This window comes from Asterias amurensis, chromosome 21, assembly GCF_032118995.1.
Source record: "Asterias amurensis chromosome 21, ASM3211899v1".
Classification (NCBI taxonomy): domain Eukaryota; kingdom Metazoa; phylum Echinodermata; class Asteroidea; order Forcipulatida; family Asteriidae; genus Asterias; species Asterias amurensis.
Genome location: NC_092668.1, coordinates 14,605,335 through 14,621,954, shown reverse-complemented (window position 1 = coordinate 14,621,954; position 16,620 = coordinate 14,605,335). Strand labels below are relative to the sequence as shown.

General features: G+C 36.8%; 1 long non-coding RNA gene across 1 annotated transcript; it reads left to right on the top strand.

The window, feature by feature from the left end:
* The first annotated feature begins 5,596 nt into the window (after positions 1 to 5,596).
* Positions 5,597 to 12,925, top strand: LOC139953066 (uncharacterized). The gene is made up of 3 exons (XR_011787938.1): positions 5,597 to 5,734; positions 7,532 to 7,619; positions 12,796 to 12,925. It is a non-coding gene; the product is annotated as an uncharacterized lncRNA (long non-coding RNA).
* Positions 12,926 to 16,620: the final 3,695 nt, after the last annotated feature.

Here is a 16,620-nt window from a genome sequence, read left to right as displayed (position 1 = left end):
GTGGGATACATAAAGCACTTACACTCATGCCAGCAACAAAAACCAATTCTGCAATGTTCCTTTAAAGGGACACGCCGCTGCCTATCGGTCGAGATGGTCTGTGAGAAGCAATTCACGCAAACATACCTCAAAATTGCATGGTTTTCCCTATACGCCGTAAACTTACACGACACGCCATTTTGTGTTAATAATTAATTTGTGTTGACTCCATAAAATGGCCGACCGTGTTAGTTTGGTAAGTAAAAGGTAAAACCACGCAATTTCGAAGCCTAGGGGTTGATTTATGTGGATCATTTTATTCTACTTTTAAAACATCTTTCTAACCATTATTTGGCATTGTATGACAAACTGTTTCTAGCGCTTTTCATGGACTAACTTAGTCTTGAAGTCAAGACGGTAATTTGTCAAGCGCGGTGTAGCTACGGGGACGGTACGCTCATCCTCGATCTCAGTATATGTGTGTGAGTGATGCCACGCTCTACCTACGACCGTTGCATGTGTATAATCGCACTGTGATTGTTGCATGAATGACAGAATGATTTACAAAATATGCAGCGCCTAACGACTTGTCATCAAGTCTAAGACCAACTCGACCGATCCCCAGGCAACCTGTCCCTTTAAGCAACTCTATGAAATTGAGCCCGGTTCCTCATGAGGCCACGACCAAGAACACCGGTAGAGGCAGCAGGTGTTATACTCAATAATCTTTGATATCTTAGAGAATGATGCTCAAAATGACAACATCTGGGCGGAAAAACTAAATCCAACGTAAAGTGAGTGTATAGATCCCCTGCTGATACCTACAAGGTTTATTTCAGAATGCGTGGCCCACCCGGCCGAATTAAGATGTGTCTTTTGCACCATGTGTGATCGTGCCAAACCCAGGACTTAATATCATAGAGCTACTTAAGCAAAAAATATTGCTTAACAACTTTCTGCTAAGCAAAAGGGAGCAAGGATCACTTATACATTTGACATGCTACATGTATCTTGGATGATCACCCTATTCTGGTAATCATAAATAGTTTGTGCTAAGTTACTTTTATGCTCAAGCGGCTCTATGAAAGTTGGCCCAGGCTTTAAAGACACTGGGCACATTTGGTAATAATTTTCAAAGACCAGTTTGCCCACTTGTGTATATCAACATATTATGACAAACCTGAGAAAAATTGGACCTTTCGAAATTGTGAGAGAATAATGGAAGAAAAAACACCCTGTAGTGCAAGTTGCGTGCTTTCATTAGACTTGAATTCAAGACCTCAGCTGACGTCTCTTATTCAATTGAAATTTTGAGTCAGAAGTTACCCCTTTCTCAAAAACTACGTTACTTCAGAGGGAGCCAGTTCTCACAGTGGTTTATAATCAACAGCTCCCCATTACTCGTTACCAAGTAAGTTTTAATGCCAACAATTGTTTTTGAGTAATTACCAATAGTGTCCAGTGCCTTTAAGCAACTAATTAGCATAGCAAAACAAAGCTCTACTCATTGGGCAATCTTCACGAGACGGTTTTATTGTTTATCTGACAGAGTACTCCTATAACAAACTTGAATCGCGAGACAATCCTTAATTTGCTAACAATTTTATTTAAAAAATCATGTTTTTCTGTTAACACAAAGATAAATAAAATATAAAATCTATCTACTAAAATCGATCTACTTTTGTTGTTTATCATCTGACAGTACCCCTATGATAAATTTTGAAGATGGAGGCACTTTTTAATTGAATAGATGCTAACCGTTTATTAAAAAAGCATGTTTTCTCTGTAAACACAATAATAAATGAAATATACAATCAACCTACATTTATTTGAATCTTTAATCAATTAAATATTGAGCATTTTTGTGCATACCCCCCCCCCCCCCCGGACCAATTTATACATACTTTTTTAGTCTCATATATTCAGAGGTGTGATTGTGCAGTTTAGTGAATTTCCACACATTTTTATTATAGATCTTTCCATTGTTGATTAGCAAAGTGCACCTACCGGTTGGCATGGACAGCTAAACAATAAGCAAAACAATCAATTTTGTTTAAACATTTAAATTAAAAACTGTGGGGAAAATTTAGCATTTTCTGTAAGGATTCTTGGGTTGAAATATCTCTTTATGATTTGTTTCCAACAAATTCCACATATTTTTAAATATTTACTATAACATTTCAACAAATGATGACTAAATCTGTTTTTAATTTGAATTTATGGCTTTCCAAAGTTGTTCAACTCGTTTGGCAAGAAATGTCTATACTTTATCGGTCAATATGCCACTCCGTTCAGAGGGAGTCTCTATGACTACAGTGATGATCCAACTCGAATGCCAGTTCATAGATGTACTGTCCACTAGCATCCTAGAAAACAAAACGAGAAAAGACAGCACTGAGTTTATACACCAAGGAAATGTTATGGGCAATTATATGTAAGCATTTTGACAAATTAAGCGAATAATGTAACAAAATACACTGATATTAACAAAACAGGGAGGCCGTCACCAAGGGCTAGGACTTGACAGTGTTCCTTACTCTATGCTTGCACCCGGAACAAAATATAGTTTATAGGGACAAACTGCATTATTTTGTATACTATTATTAACACCAGTGGCTATGAACCAATGGGTGTAAGTGGTTTGGACAAAAGATGGTCAGTATTAAACATGCTAAAAACTTATTTATACAAACCTGTAACCACCCCCCCCCAAAAAAAAAAAAAAAAAATAAGGGGAGGGGGGGGGGGTATAAAACCTGCCAAGTTATTACAAACTCTTAAAAAAAACTAAAACCTGCAAAACAAAAAGTATAAGTTATTGATAAACCTGTAAAAAAAAGAAACTGGAAACAAAATTTATCAGTTATTTACAAATCTGTAATAAAAAAATAAAATAAAACGTATAAGTTATTTACAAACCTGTAAAGAGAAAGAAACTGGAAACAAAATTTATCAGTTATTTACAAATCTGGAATAAAACATATAATAAAAAGTAAAGTTATTTACAAACCTGTAAAGAAAAAGAAACTGGAAACAAAACTGATCAGTTATTTACAAATCTGTAATAAAATAAATAAAATAAAAAGTATAAGTTATTTACAAACATGTAAAGAAAAAGAAACTGTAAACAAAATTTATCAGTTATTTACAAGTCTGTAATAAAAAATAAAATAAAAAGTATAAGTTATTTACAAACCTGTAAAGGAAAAGAAACTGGAAACAAAAGTTATCAGTTATTTACAAATCTGTAACAATAAAATAAAATAAAATAAAAAGTATATGTTATTTACAAATCTGTAAAGAAAAAGAAACTGGAAACAAAACTTATCAGTTATTTACAAATCTTAAAAAAAAACAATTAACAAACCTGTCAAGAAAAACAAACTGGAAACGAAATTTATAGGTTATTTACATATCTGTAATAAAACATAAAATAAAAAGTGTAAGTTAATTACAAACCTGTAAAGAAAAAGACACTGGAAACAAAATTTATCAGTTATTTACAAATCTGGAATAAAACATAAAATAAAAAGTAAAGTTATTTACGCACCTGTAAAGAAAAAGAAACTGGAAACAAAATTTATCAGTTATTTACAAATCTTGATGAAAAAATTAAACAAAAAGTAAAAGTTATTTACAAACCTGTAAAGCTAAAGAAACTGGAAACAAAATTGATCAGTTATTTACAAATCTTGAATAAAACATTAAATAAAAAGCAAAGTTATTTACAAACCTGTCAAGAAAAAGAAACTAGAAACAAAAATTATCAGTTATTTACAAATCTTGAATAAAAAATTTACAAACCTGTAAAGAAAAAGAAACTGGAAACAGAATTTATCAGTTATTGACAAATCTGGAATAAAACATAAAATAAAAAGTAAAGTTATTTACGCACCTGTAAAGAAGAAGAAACTGGAAACAAAATTTATCAGTAAGTTACAAATCTGTGATAAACAAATAAAACAAAAAGTAAAAGTTATTAACAAACATGTAAAGCTAAAGAAACTAGAAACAAAATTTATCAGTTATTTACAAATCTGTAATAAAACACAAAATAAAAAGTGTAAGTTATTTACAAACCTGTAAAGAAAAAGAAACTGGAAACAAAAGTTATCAGTTATTTACAAACCTGTAAAAAAAATAAACTGGAAACAAAATTTATCAGTTATTTACAAATCTGTAATAAAAAAATAAAATAAAAAGTATAAGTTATTTACAAACCTGTAAAGAAAAAGAAACTGGAAACAAAATTTATCAGTTATTTACAAATCTGTAATAAAACAGAAAATAAAAAGTGTAAGTTATTTACAAACCTGTAAAGAAAAAGAAACTGGAAACAAAAGTTATCAGTTATTTACAAATTTGTAATAAAAAATAAAAATAAAAAAAAGTATAAGTTATTTACAAACCTGTAAAGGAAAAAGAAACCGGAAACAAAATTCATCAGTTATTTACAAGTCTGTAATAAAAACATAAAATAAAAAGTAAACTTATTTACAAATCTGTAACAAAAAACATAAAATAAAAAGTATCAGTTATTTACAAACCTGCAAAGAAGAAGAAACTGGAAACAAAATTTATCAGTTATTTACAAATCTGGAATAAAACATAAAACAAAAAGTAAAGTTATTTACAAACCTGTAAAGAAAAAGAAATTGGAAACAAAATTGATCAGTTATTTACAAATCTTGAATAAAAAATTAACAAACCTGTAAAGAAAAAGAAACTGGAAACAAAATTGTTCAGTTATTTACAAACCTGTAATGAAAACATAAAATAAAAAGTATACATTATTTACAAACCTGTAAAGAAGAAGAAACTGGAAACAAAATTTATCAGTTATTTACAAATCTGGAATAAAAACATAAATTAAAAAGTATAAGTTATTTACAAACCTGTAAAGAAAAAGAGACTGGAAACAAAATTTATCAGTTATTTACAAATCTAGAATAAAAAATACAATAAAATTTATCAGTTATTTTACCAACCTAGAATGGGATATAAAACCTGCAAACCAAAATTTATCAGTTATTTACAAACTTTGAATAAAAAAAGCCCAGATATGGGATATAAAACCTGCACAAAGAAGAATACGTTGTTTACCGTTAAGAAAACGAACCTGCAAACAAAATATCAGTTATTCACAAATCTGGAGGTATACGGTATTTACAAACCTGTTATTACCGAACAAGCAGGCATTTTGCTAAATAATCTCGGCTAAACAGGATTGTATGCACATTATGCAGTTTTGGGTGTTTTAAAATGGCGTCCGTGGTGACTTCAATGAACGCGCTCACCCGTATCAAAGCATTGCTGTACGGTGCCCATGTGTTCGTCGTGTCTCGAGGCCCATAGTGCAAATTATGCAAACATAAAAGTATCAGGAAATGTGTGTTTCTCAATATATCACCCTAAAACATACCTTGGTATCTGCGGTCAGCCTCTGTCGAACAGCCACATTTACATGAATCCTATGGATGGTCTTTAAGGAGACATTTTGCCTGAAGTTTTTGGATGAAAAATCACAGGATCCGTACGTAAAATACAATGGACGATTTTTTTGGAGCTGTCGTGGAGTGCGCCCTCTCTAGTTATTTTTTAGACAGTATTGATCAACAGTCAACATGGCGTTACGCACGTGGATAAAACTGGTTGCAACTTGAACACTTCAGACACTGTTTTTTACATGACCAAAAGATTCCCCGTCAAATAAAAGCTGTTGATCGAACCCGGAGTATCACCCTATACACTCAAGGTTAGTTACAGTTACTATTAATCGATTGTAAGTTACTTTTCCTGCTATGTTATGTTAGGAAACAATTTCCCAAATCAAGCACTCACTCAGCTGTCAGTGTCACTGTCATGACTGTCACAGTGTCAGTGTGTCTATGATCACTAATGCCTGTAAAACAGGTCATCAACGTCTGAGTGTTAACTCGCGAGGGCTTAAGAAGTAGTGTAAGTTGCTATCAACACGGACCAGTATCAACCCAAACCACAGGGAAACCAAACTCTCACTAGGAAATCTTCATCAATTTCGTTCACCCACCCGTACCCTTCAAAGTTCAACCAATAGTTTATAAGGACTGCTAGTGCTACAAATGTTCCTTTGTTTCAAGAACACTCGTTGAATGGAACCGCCTATCAGTATGTATAAGAGAAGCTCCTTCAATAGACTCGTTTAAGACTAGGCTAGATACAATCCAAATGACTTACATCCCGTGAGGAGTTTGTTGCAGTATTTGACAGATACAGCTAGATAGTGTGAGTTGCTTGACCTATCAACTCTTTTCTAACATGTACTTTATCTAGGGGAACTTTATGCTCCTAGGTCATAGCACTATTTTGAACTCCAGTCCACTGTCACACTGACTGTGTCGTATCCACGAACCTCAACATTACAGACTCATTCAAGACAAAATGACCACTTTCATGAGCGGAGCTCACCACTAATTTTTGTCCACTTGCCATACCACACCTGCAACTTATCATGTGAGGGATTTGTGGCAGTATTTGACAGATACAGATACTTTATGTACACATTCATTCAAGATCACGTAGTTAGTATAAATCTTACTGGCCAGTTTTTACTTGTGCCATGTATAATATATAATTGCACCTGATTTGGCTTACGGTCTAATGGTTTCTTGTGTGCGCCTAGCCACAATGCGGTAATCTTCATGAAGCGGCACATCAAAGGAAGAAGCTAAGAAGGGGAAGATGAGATGTAATTCCTCCTATGTTTTTATGCAATGTTTTTTTTCTAGAATGGATCTGAATCTAGATCAGTAATGCAGGCAATCTCCCAATTATCGGATGTAGAGGTTGCACTACAGTTCTTTTTCAAAACCGGATCTCACAAATGTTATAGGCAATAGAAAATGTGCTCTTTGTCGTTGTACGCAGTCCAGTGAGCTTTAGGAATGAGTGAGCCTGGAGAGTATCAATCCGCAAAAACAAAATTGCACTTTGTTATAAAATTGATCTCAACTCAATCACCATTTTTGTCCTTAAGTTGGCATCACCTTTTGAAAATAACATCAAAAAACATGGCTACCTCCTCAACATCTGAACCGCTGGTTTATTGTGGACGTTGCTAATTTTGGACTGGTGTTAGTGTTATCACGTTTATCTTATTCATGTGTTTTGGGGCTGGGAACTAAAACTGCTGGCCTCAGGCAAGTAGTCCAGTGTAAAACAAGAGCTCTGATGGGCTTTTTAGTTTAAATGGTTATAATCATTCCCACTTATTGCGATTTAAGGCCAACCTCAAACCGTTACCCCTTTTACTTTTTCTGTATCACTCCCAGACGTGCAATCTTCTTCAAATACTTTACCTACCCCCGCCCCCTGCCCCCTCCCCCCTAAAAAAAATCCCAAAACAAAAACCTGACACATTGCAAGAAAATACTAAAGGGACGGGGCAACCTTATTTACCCCTATTTTTGTTGACCAATAAACAAATTGTGATGACCCCAAACATTTGATATATATTTTCCTGATTGATTAAAATGTAATTCATGCATTTGTTTTGTTTAATTTTTGTTTATAGAACACTCAAGATGATGACAAGCCTTTGAAGATGCGCCTTGAGTTACTTCAGTTGAGCTTGGCTATTTGTTTGCTCTTAGGATTTTAAGGTACGTCTAATGTAATTTTTTTCAACCCCAAATAGTACGTACCAACTTTTTTTTTTTGGGGGGGAGTGGAGTGGGGGTCGATTTGGCCATCATGTTACACAAAATAATAAAAACAAAAGTTTTTTTGCTTTCTCTGTCCATTTTCCCCCTTCTTGCTGTGGCCAAACTTTCCCCTCTGTTTTGCCCAGATTTGGGAAGGCAGTTGCATGCCCCGGTCCCCGGTTCCTAATGCGGAACCAGATAAAAAGGTAATGCATTGCAGTTAAACATCGGCCCACTCCAACAATTTATTCAATTCTGAAACAAGTTTTCCAAGTGTGTTTTGTTGTGTGTCCTACAATAAATTGGAGTGGCAACAATGTAACTTTTATGGAGTTTTGGCTGATTAACTAGGCCCAATTTCATGGAACTGCTTTCTTTAAGCAGACTTAGTACTTATTCAATATTTTCTGCTTAGCAAATAAAAGCAGGATAAACATGTGACATGGTATTTTGCTGGTAATTATATTCTATACACACAATTTGTTGTGTGTAGCTTTTTTTTCTGCTTAGAAATTCTATGGAATTGGGCCCTGTTTATGCTCAGTAAGATTTGTTCATGCTTAGCAATTTGGTTGTATTAATGGTTGATTTAAACGCCCATGTGTGGGACAGACTGGGTCGCCAACCAGAAACATGCACCCCCTTTTCTGTCATTCAGGACCCACCCCCAACATGTTACCCCCCTTCTATTTCAAATCTGTATCAACCAGAAACATGCACCCCTTTTCTGCTATTTGGGACCCACCCCCAAAATGTTACCCCTTTTATTTCAAATCTGTATCAACCCAAAACATGCACCCCTTTTCTGCTATTTAGGAACCACCCCCAAAATGTTACCCCCTTCTATGCTATGTCAGATTTTTTGCCCCAAACATTAAAAAATAAATTTTATTTTGAGTGAATGGTATTTCAAAGAGTATAACCCGCCCTAAGGAAAAAAAATAACTTTTACTTTTAAAGGTCATGAACCATGACAACAATTTAATTTTGAGCACTTTATTTCACTGCTACTAACAATTGGCAGACTTTTTCGAGCAATGATAAAATGAAAACTTGTAACTTTCTCGACCCCCATCAAAATTAAACTAAAATTTTTGGGTCAAATCAGCCAAAAATCTGACATAGCAATTTTAAAATCTGTATCAACCCAAAACTGAATGGCCCCCTTTGTCTGCCATTCAGGACCCACCCCTAACATGTTACCCCTTCTACTTCAAATCTGTATCAACCCAATACTTGCATCCCCTTGTCTGCCATTCAGGACCCGCCCCCAACAAGTTACCTCTTTCTATTTCAAATCTATATCAACCAGAAACTTGCACCCCCTATCTCCCCATTCAGGACCCGCCCCCAACATGTTACCCCTTCTATTTCAAATATGTATCAACCAGCAACATGCACCCCCTATCTCCCCATTCAGGACCCGCCCCCAACACGTTCCCCCTTCTATTTCAAATCTGTATCAACCCAAAACATGCACCCCTTATCTGCTATTTAGGACCCACCCCCAAAATGTTACCCCCTTCTATGCTATGTCAGATTTTTTGCCCCAAACATTAAAAATAATTTTTTTTGTGAGTGAATGGTATTTCAAAGAGTATCATCCGCCCTAACGAAAAAAAAAATTAACTTTTACTTTTAAAGGTCAGGAACCATGACAAAATTTAATTTTGAGCACTTTATTTCACTGCTACTAACAATTGGCAGACTTTTTCGAGCAATGATCAAATGAAAACTTGTAACTTTCTTGACCCCATCAAAACTAAATTCAAAAATTTGGGTCAAATCGGCCACAAATCTGACATAGCATCTTTAAAATCTGTATCAACCCATAACTGTTTGGGTTGATACAGATTTTAAGTAGAAGAGGTAACATGTTGGGGTAGGGTCTTGAATGGCCCCCTTTGTCTGCCATTCAGGACCCGCCCCCAACAAATTACTCCTTTCTACTTCAAATAATGTATCAACCAGAAACATGCACCCCCTTGTCTGCCACACAGGACCCGCCCCCAACATGTTACCCCTTCTATTTCAAATCTGTATCAACCCAAAACTTGCATCCCCTTGTCTGCCATTCAGGACTCGCCCCTAACATGTTACCCCTTCTACTTCAAATCTGTATCAACCAGAAACATGCACCCCCTATCTCCCCATGAAGGACCCGCCCCCAACATGTTACCCCTTCTATTTCAAATCTGTATCAACCAGAAACATGCAACCCCCTTGTCTGCCATTCAGGACCAGCCCCCAATATGTTACCCCTTCTACTTCAAATATGTATCAACCAGAAACATGCAACCCCCTTGTCTGCCATTCAGGACCCGCCCCCAACATGTTACCCCTTCTACTTCAAATATGTATCAACCAGAAACATGCACCCCCTTGTCTGCCACACAGGACCCGCCCCCAACATGTTACCTCTTCTATTTCAAATCTGTATCAACCCAAAACTTGCATCCCCTTGTCTGCCGTTCAGGACCCGCCCCTAACATGTTACCCCTTCTACTTCAAATCTGTATCAACCAGAAACATGCACCCCCTATTTCCCCATTCAGGATCCGCCCCCAACATGTTACCCCTTCTATTTCAAATCTGTATCAACCAGAAACATGCAACCCCCTTGTCTGCCATTCAGGACCTGCCCCCAACATGTTACCCCTTCTACTTCAAATATGTATCAACCAGAAACATGCAACCCCCTTGTCTGCCATTCAGGACCCGCCCCCAACAAGTTACTCCTTTCTACTTCAAATCTGTATCAACCAGAAACATGCACCCCTTGTCTGCCACACAGGACCCGCCCCCAACATGTTACCCCTTCTATTTCAAATCTGTATCAACCCAAAACTTGCATCCCCTTGTCTGCCATTCAGGACCCGCCCCCAACAAGTTACCCCTTTCTATTTCAAATCTGTATCAACCAGCAACATGCACCCCCTATCTCCCCATTCAGGACCCGCCCCCAACAAGTTACTCCTTTCTACTTCAAATCTGTATCAACCAGAAACATGCACCCCCTTGTCTGCCACACAGGACCCGCCCCCAACATGTTACCCCTTCTATTTCAAATCTGTATCAACCCAAAACTTGCATCCCCTTGTCTGCCATTCAGGACTCGCCCCTAACATGTTACCCCTTTTACTTCAAATCTGTATCAACCAGAAACATGCACCCCCTATCTCCCCATGAAGGACCCGCCCCCAACATGTTACCCCTTCTATTTCAAATATGTATCAACCAGAAACATGCAACCCCCTTGTCTGCCATTCAGGACCCGCCCCAACATGTTACCCCTTGTACTTCAAATATGTATCAACCAGAAACATGCACCCCCTTGTCTGCCACACAGGACCCGCCCCCAACATGTTACCTCTTCTATTTCAAATCTGTATCAACCCAAAACTTGCATCCCCTTGTCTACCGTTCAGGACCCGCCCCTAACATGTTACCCCTTCTACTTCAAATCTGTATCAACCAGAAACATGCACCCCCTATCTCCCCATTCAGGATCCGCCCCCAACATGTTACCCCTTCTATTTCAAATCTGTATCAACCAGAAACATGCAACCCCCTTGTCTGCCATTCAGGACCTGCCCCCAACATGTTACCCCTTCTACTTCAAATATGTATCAACCAGAAACATGCAACCCCCTTGTCTGCCATTCAGGACCCGCCCCCAACATGTTACCCCTTCTACTTCAAATATGTATCAACCAGAAACATGCAACCCCCTTGTCTGCCATTCAGGACCCGCCCCCAACATGTTACCCCTTCTACTTCAAATATGTATCAACCAGAAACATGCGCCCCCTTGTCTGCCATTCAGGACCCGCCCCCAACATGTTACCCCTTCTACTTCAAATATGTATCAACCAGAAACATGCGCCCCCTTGTCTGCCATTCAGGACCGCCCCCAACATGTTACCCCTTCTACTTCAAATCTGTATCAACCAGAAACATGCACCCCCTTGTCTGTTATTAAGGACCCACCCCCTACATTTTTCCCCTTCTATTTCAAATCTGTATCAACCAGAAACATGCACCCCTTGTCTGTTATTATGAACCCCCCCCCCCCAATATGTTACAAAGGATTATATGCAGTCATTTCCTTGTAAGACATGCTTTGTCTGTTTCTAAAAGGTCAGACCAAGCAACAAAACAATGCATCTTATAATGGTGCAAAAGGCCATGGGGGAGCTACATTTATAAGTTTTAAATTCAAAACCTTATTAGAAAATGAAAGTGTACGGTGGTGGGCATTAAACTCCGCATCCCTTTCCAGCGTATGGTTTATACGACTCATTACCATCACAGACATCATATCAATCAGGGACAATAAGACCTTTAAAGGAGCCATTACAACCCACTCTTAAACAACGTTAAACTACGTTTCAACAAAGTGACAAAGCGCCATTTAAAACCCTGCAGGACGAATCGCTGTATACCACTGGATCATGTACGCTTATGAAAATGTTGATTATAGTGAACTAGGCATTTTAGTTTTAGTTTAATACATACATGCCAAAACTGACCTCATTGTCAGACCAAAAGCAAAGTTTCTATTTAACTTTTCAAGACATTTCAACTAGATATGAGGGTACAATGATCTGCCTATTGCTCATTGACTGGGGTATACATGACTAGAGAGGGTGGGGGGGGGGGGGTGGGGTTGGCTGTGGAACGACTTCAAATATGTTTCTACTTGCCTTTTGTTCTTCAACCCGTCCCCAATTTTGATACTGTACCTCTTGTACAAATCTGTATCACTGCCAAAAGTGGAAAACACTTTCTGTTTTTCTAGACCCGTCACCAATATTATTACCGCTTGTACTTCTGCAATAATGCTGTTTAAACCACCAATTATAGTATCCCTTGGCTGATAGAAGTAGATGAGACCACACTAGAGAGTGGCTGCTTCACAGTACTTATTGATATACAAGGTTTGGTTATCGATGACGCATGTAGAGATGCACGTCAATTGTCTTTTAGTCTAGAATGGTCCCCAATATGATCACCCCTTGGGGTGTAACACACCCTTTGGGATCACCCTTTGGGATTGCATACAATTTGCAACTGCTTTCCTCTTGACATGTCATTCATGCATTAAATTTGTTCTTTGATTTTTTGTTTATAGAACACTCAAGATGACGACAAGCCTTGGTATGAAAGATGCGCCAGCTTGACTGAAGAGAGCCTATGAGATGCTGCATCTTCTCACCGCCTCAAGTTAATTTTGTTCAACTTTGTGATTCATTCAATACTAAGATATTAAGGTACGTCTCATGTAGTGAGTTTTAACTATTGTAAAAAGATCTGTTTAATACATGGACTCTGATAAAACGACACAGACATCAGTCTTTACTGTTTGCAACTTGATAAACAAAGTTGATATTTATTTCAAAAGCGATCAATTTAATTCAAAGCAAAGTGTTCTGCGTAAACAGATCTTTACCATGTATATTCCTATGGCTGTTTTTGTTGTAAGGTAAAAACTTTGCTGAATATTGTCATGTACATTTTGCAATTCCTTTGAATCATCAGGCCTGATACTTTGTTGAGACAAATAACGCAGCAATTGTCGCCATGCACTCGGTCTTGGTCATTGTCTCGGTGCCCATTGACATGTTCTGGTATAAGCAATTTTCCCTCACTAATAGAGGTTTACTGAGCAAAAGCTGCCCTGCCCTAACAAGAATGAAGCATCAGGCTTGAATCATGGGTACTGAAATGCAGAAATCAAAGGGCTACTAGCTACGGCTTAACACTTTTTACTGAATACAAAGTGAAAAATCATGCAATCTCATTGTACGTATACTAATAGTGTAAACATAACTTTTACACAGGTCAGACAGTTAAAACATGGTTTAAATGCCTAGTTTGGTTTTATATGTGGGTAATTGGATGTATTTGTATCACACGTGATGATATTTATCTGCAAACATTGTTTAAACCGAGCAGGGCCTCTAGTTTTAAACAGAATGCAAATGTATGGAGACTTAGAGTGAACATCTGCATTTCCATAAAGTTTTGTGATTAGTACTGAAAGCTCTGTATTGTGTCTTTCCACCATTTTATCTTGAAGAGTAGATTCCACAAAACCATAAGAACCCTTAAATACAGAGTTATCTAATTATTTTATATTTCGTGGATGTATTTAACTTGGAAACTTGGCATGCAGATGGTCTTCTTAAGCTTCCATACATTTTTTAGCAATAGTTCTTGAAGTCTAGCGCCCCGTGTCTTAGTGCTTACACAACACAACTCTTAATGTAGGTACCAGACTAATTTTATCATACTCGTGGTTGATATACTTAATATAACACTTGAATTCAAGGTTATTTTGTGTGGAAAAGGCCCTTTTTAAACAAGACAGCTTCCCAATTCATAGTTATACGTAGCATACTATCTGTTACACTAAAAAAAATGAAGTTTGAAGGTTAGAATACACGAACGTGTGCTCTGTGCAATTAAGTTATTGTAAATAAGAGTATAGCACCAACACATTAAGTGCTGCTAAGAGTTTATGTAAGCAATTATTTATTAAAATATACACTTTTCTGTGAGTGTTTTTGGCACCAGAATGCGTATTTCATGTAGAATGTTAATAGGACACTCTTGAGTAACTCAGGAATGTATCCCGCACTGTTTTAAGGGTGTTTGGAAGGTTTTGACGCTCAATTTGTTTCAATTTCACAGATTTTTAGAGTTTTTTAGGCAAAAAAAAAAAAGTTCAAATAAAAATTAACGAGCATGCGTTTCAGGCGATTTTAAGAAAATGAAATACCAAAAAAAAAAAATTAGTGGTGAATTTTGTAAATTTTTACAATTTTGGATTTTTTTTAATGGAAAATGACAAAAATTAACGAGCGTGCGTTTCAGACGATTTTAAAAAATCAAAAGTCCACTAATTTTCAATTTTTTTTTTTTTTTTAATTAAAAATAAATAAAATTTAATTAAAAAAAAAATTTCTCGTCTCCACTTTCCTGGGGGGTCCACCACCACCACCCCTCTCTCTCTCTCTCCGGGTCCACGCCTCCCTCTTGTGTATCGCCGCCATGTTGCCTCCTCGTCGTGGTGCCGGGTCCGTGGGTGTTCCTCTGGTGAGCGTGTCTTCTTCTTGTCCAGCTGATGGTGTCCTGAGCGGGGCTCGAACCCGCAATGTTGTCCTCCAGAGTCCGTGTCCTTATCCGCTAGGCTGTGGCGTCTCCGAGTTGGTGCTGAAAATTTTTTGACCTGATGAAGATTAGAACGAAAATGTGACGTATGTGCAGGCGCATAGTTATTACCGCCTGATAATATACAGGTGGAAGAGTGCGCCCTCTTGTGGCTTGAAACAAGACTAATTTAATTAATTAGCGCCCTCTGTTGACAATAATTCTTAATTATTTCGGCTAGCGGAATACCCCATCGCCATTTACCGTTAATTATATTTTATCAATGAACAAACACCAGTAAGACAGAATAAAAAACAGTCGAACAGAGGGACCATTTACATTACAATTGTTGACCATTTTATTTACATAACTATTATAAATAACATGAATCTTTTTAAATAACTTAAATTATCACTATTAAAGAAAATAGTTGCTACTGTAGTGATAAGCTTTTACCAGAAAATCATCAGTTGTTTGTATATTACATTACTTGTACCTTTTGGATAGTAGGCAACTTCCACGGTATTTGAATTAATGTAAATAAATGTAAAAATCTTATGTTTTACTTAAACATGATAATTTTCACTGGTCACTTTTCTTCATAACTCCATTATTTTCACGCAACTTGGACGACCAATCAATCTCAAATTTTCACTGGTTTGTTATTTCATGCATAGAAAATTACGTTTAGATACACCAGAACAAGAAACTGTCTGCTCTTAAAAACATTCCCTGATTAACGGAAGTTTGAGGTGAACGTTCGGCGCTTGCCCCAAAGCAAAAAGGGTGCTCACCAGCACAGAATCCACTGGTAAGCATGAGCCATTATCAGATTGGGTCCAGATGTTGCTGTCCATGTAGGAATCAGATATTGCTGTCTACTTTGCTGTCCATGTTTGAATTAGATTTGCTGCCCACGTATGAATAACAAATTAGAATTGCTGTTGCTGTCCATGGTTTTTATTAGTAATCAAGTTTTTACTGTCCGTGTAAGAATGAGTGTTCATGTATGAATCCAATATTGCTGTCCATATAGGAATCAAACAATGCTGTCCATGTAGGAATCAGGCGTTGCTACCCATGTAGGAATCATATAAGGTGTCCCTTTAATATTCTTCCGATCCGGGTTGTTTTGTCTCTTGTTGGTTGTGAATTCCATGCTGCAATTTGGACTCCAAAGATTCATATGAGATCTGCAAAAACAAAGAAACTATTGTCAAAACAAAGTTCAATCCCAATAAAAAGTTTGAGTCATGAGCAAAATAAAAAATTGTGTTTCTCAAAAGTATTGTATTTCAACCGAATTGAGATTGATTTTATGATCCTCGTCCAATGTGTACAAATCCAATAAAACAATTGAGGCACGACCAACAACGATTCTAATATGACTTCAAAGTTCAAAATGACCTGAAAAAATCTGCTTCTCAAGACTTTGTCAAAACATTCAAAACTTGTATGAAAATTTAAAAATAATTCTCACAAGTTTATGAGTCTTTTAATGTTTGGGCCACAACCAACAGTTTGTGTTACTGAAAAAAAATTGACATCAAATTCTTAGAGAACTTTAAGAAAAAATCATCTCAAAAATTAAAAAGTTTGATTTTTGAGGCAGGACCAACAATTATTTAAAACTTGGCATGGAATGACCCCCCCCCCTCCCCAAGAAAAAGGGGGAGGAAAAAAATAATAACAAAATAATTATTTAAATAAAATAAAAAATACATTAAAATGGTGTTTCGCAAAAGAGTGTCAACAAATTTACACTTAGTCCTCACAAAAAAGTTTTTTCTAAACTGAAAAACAA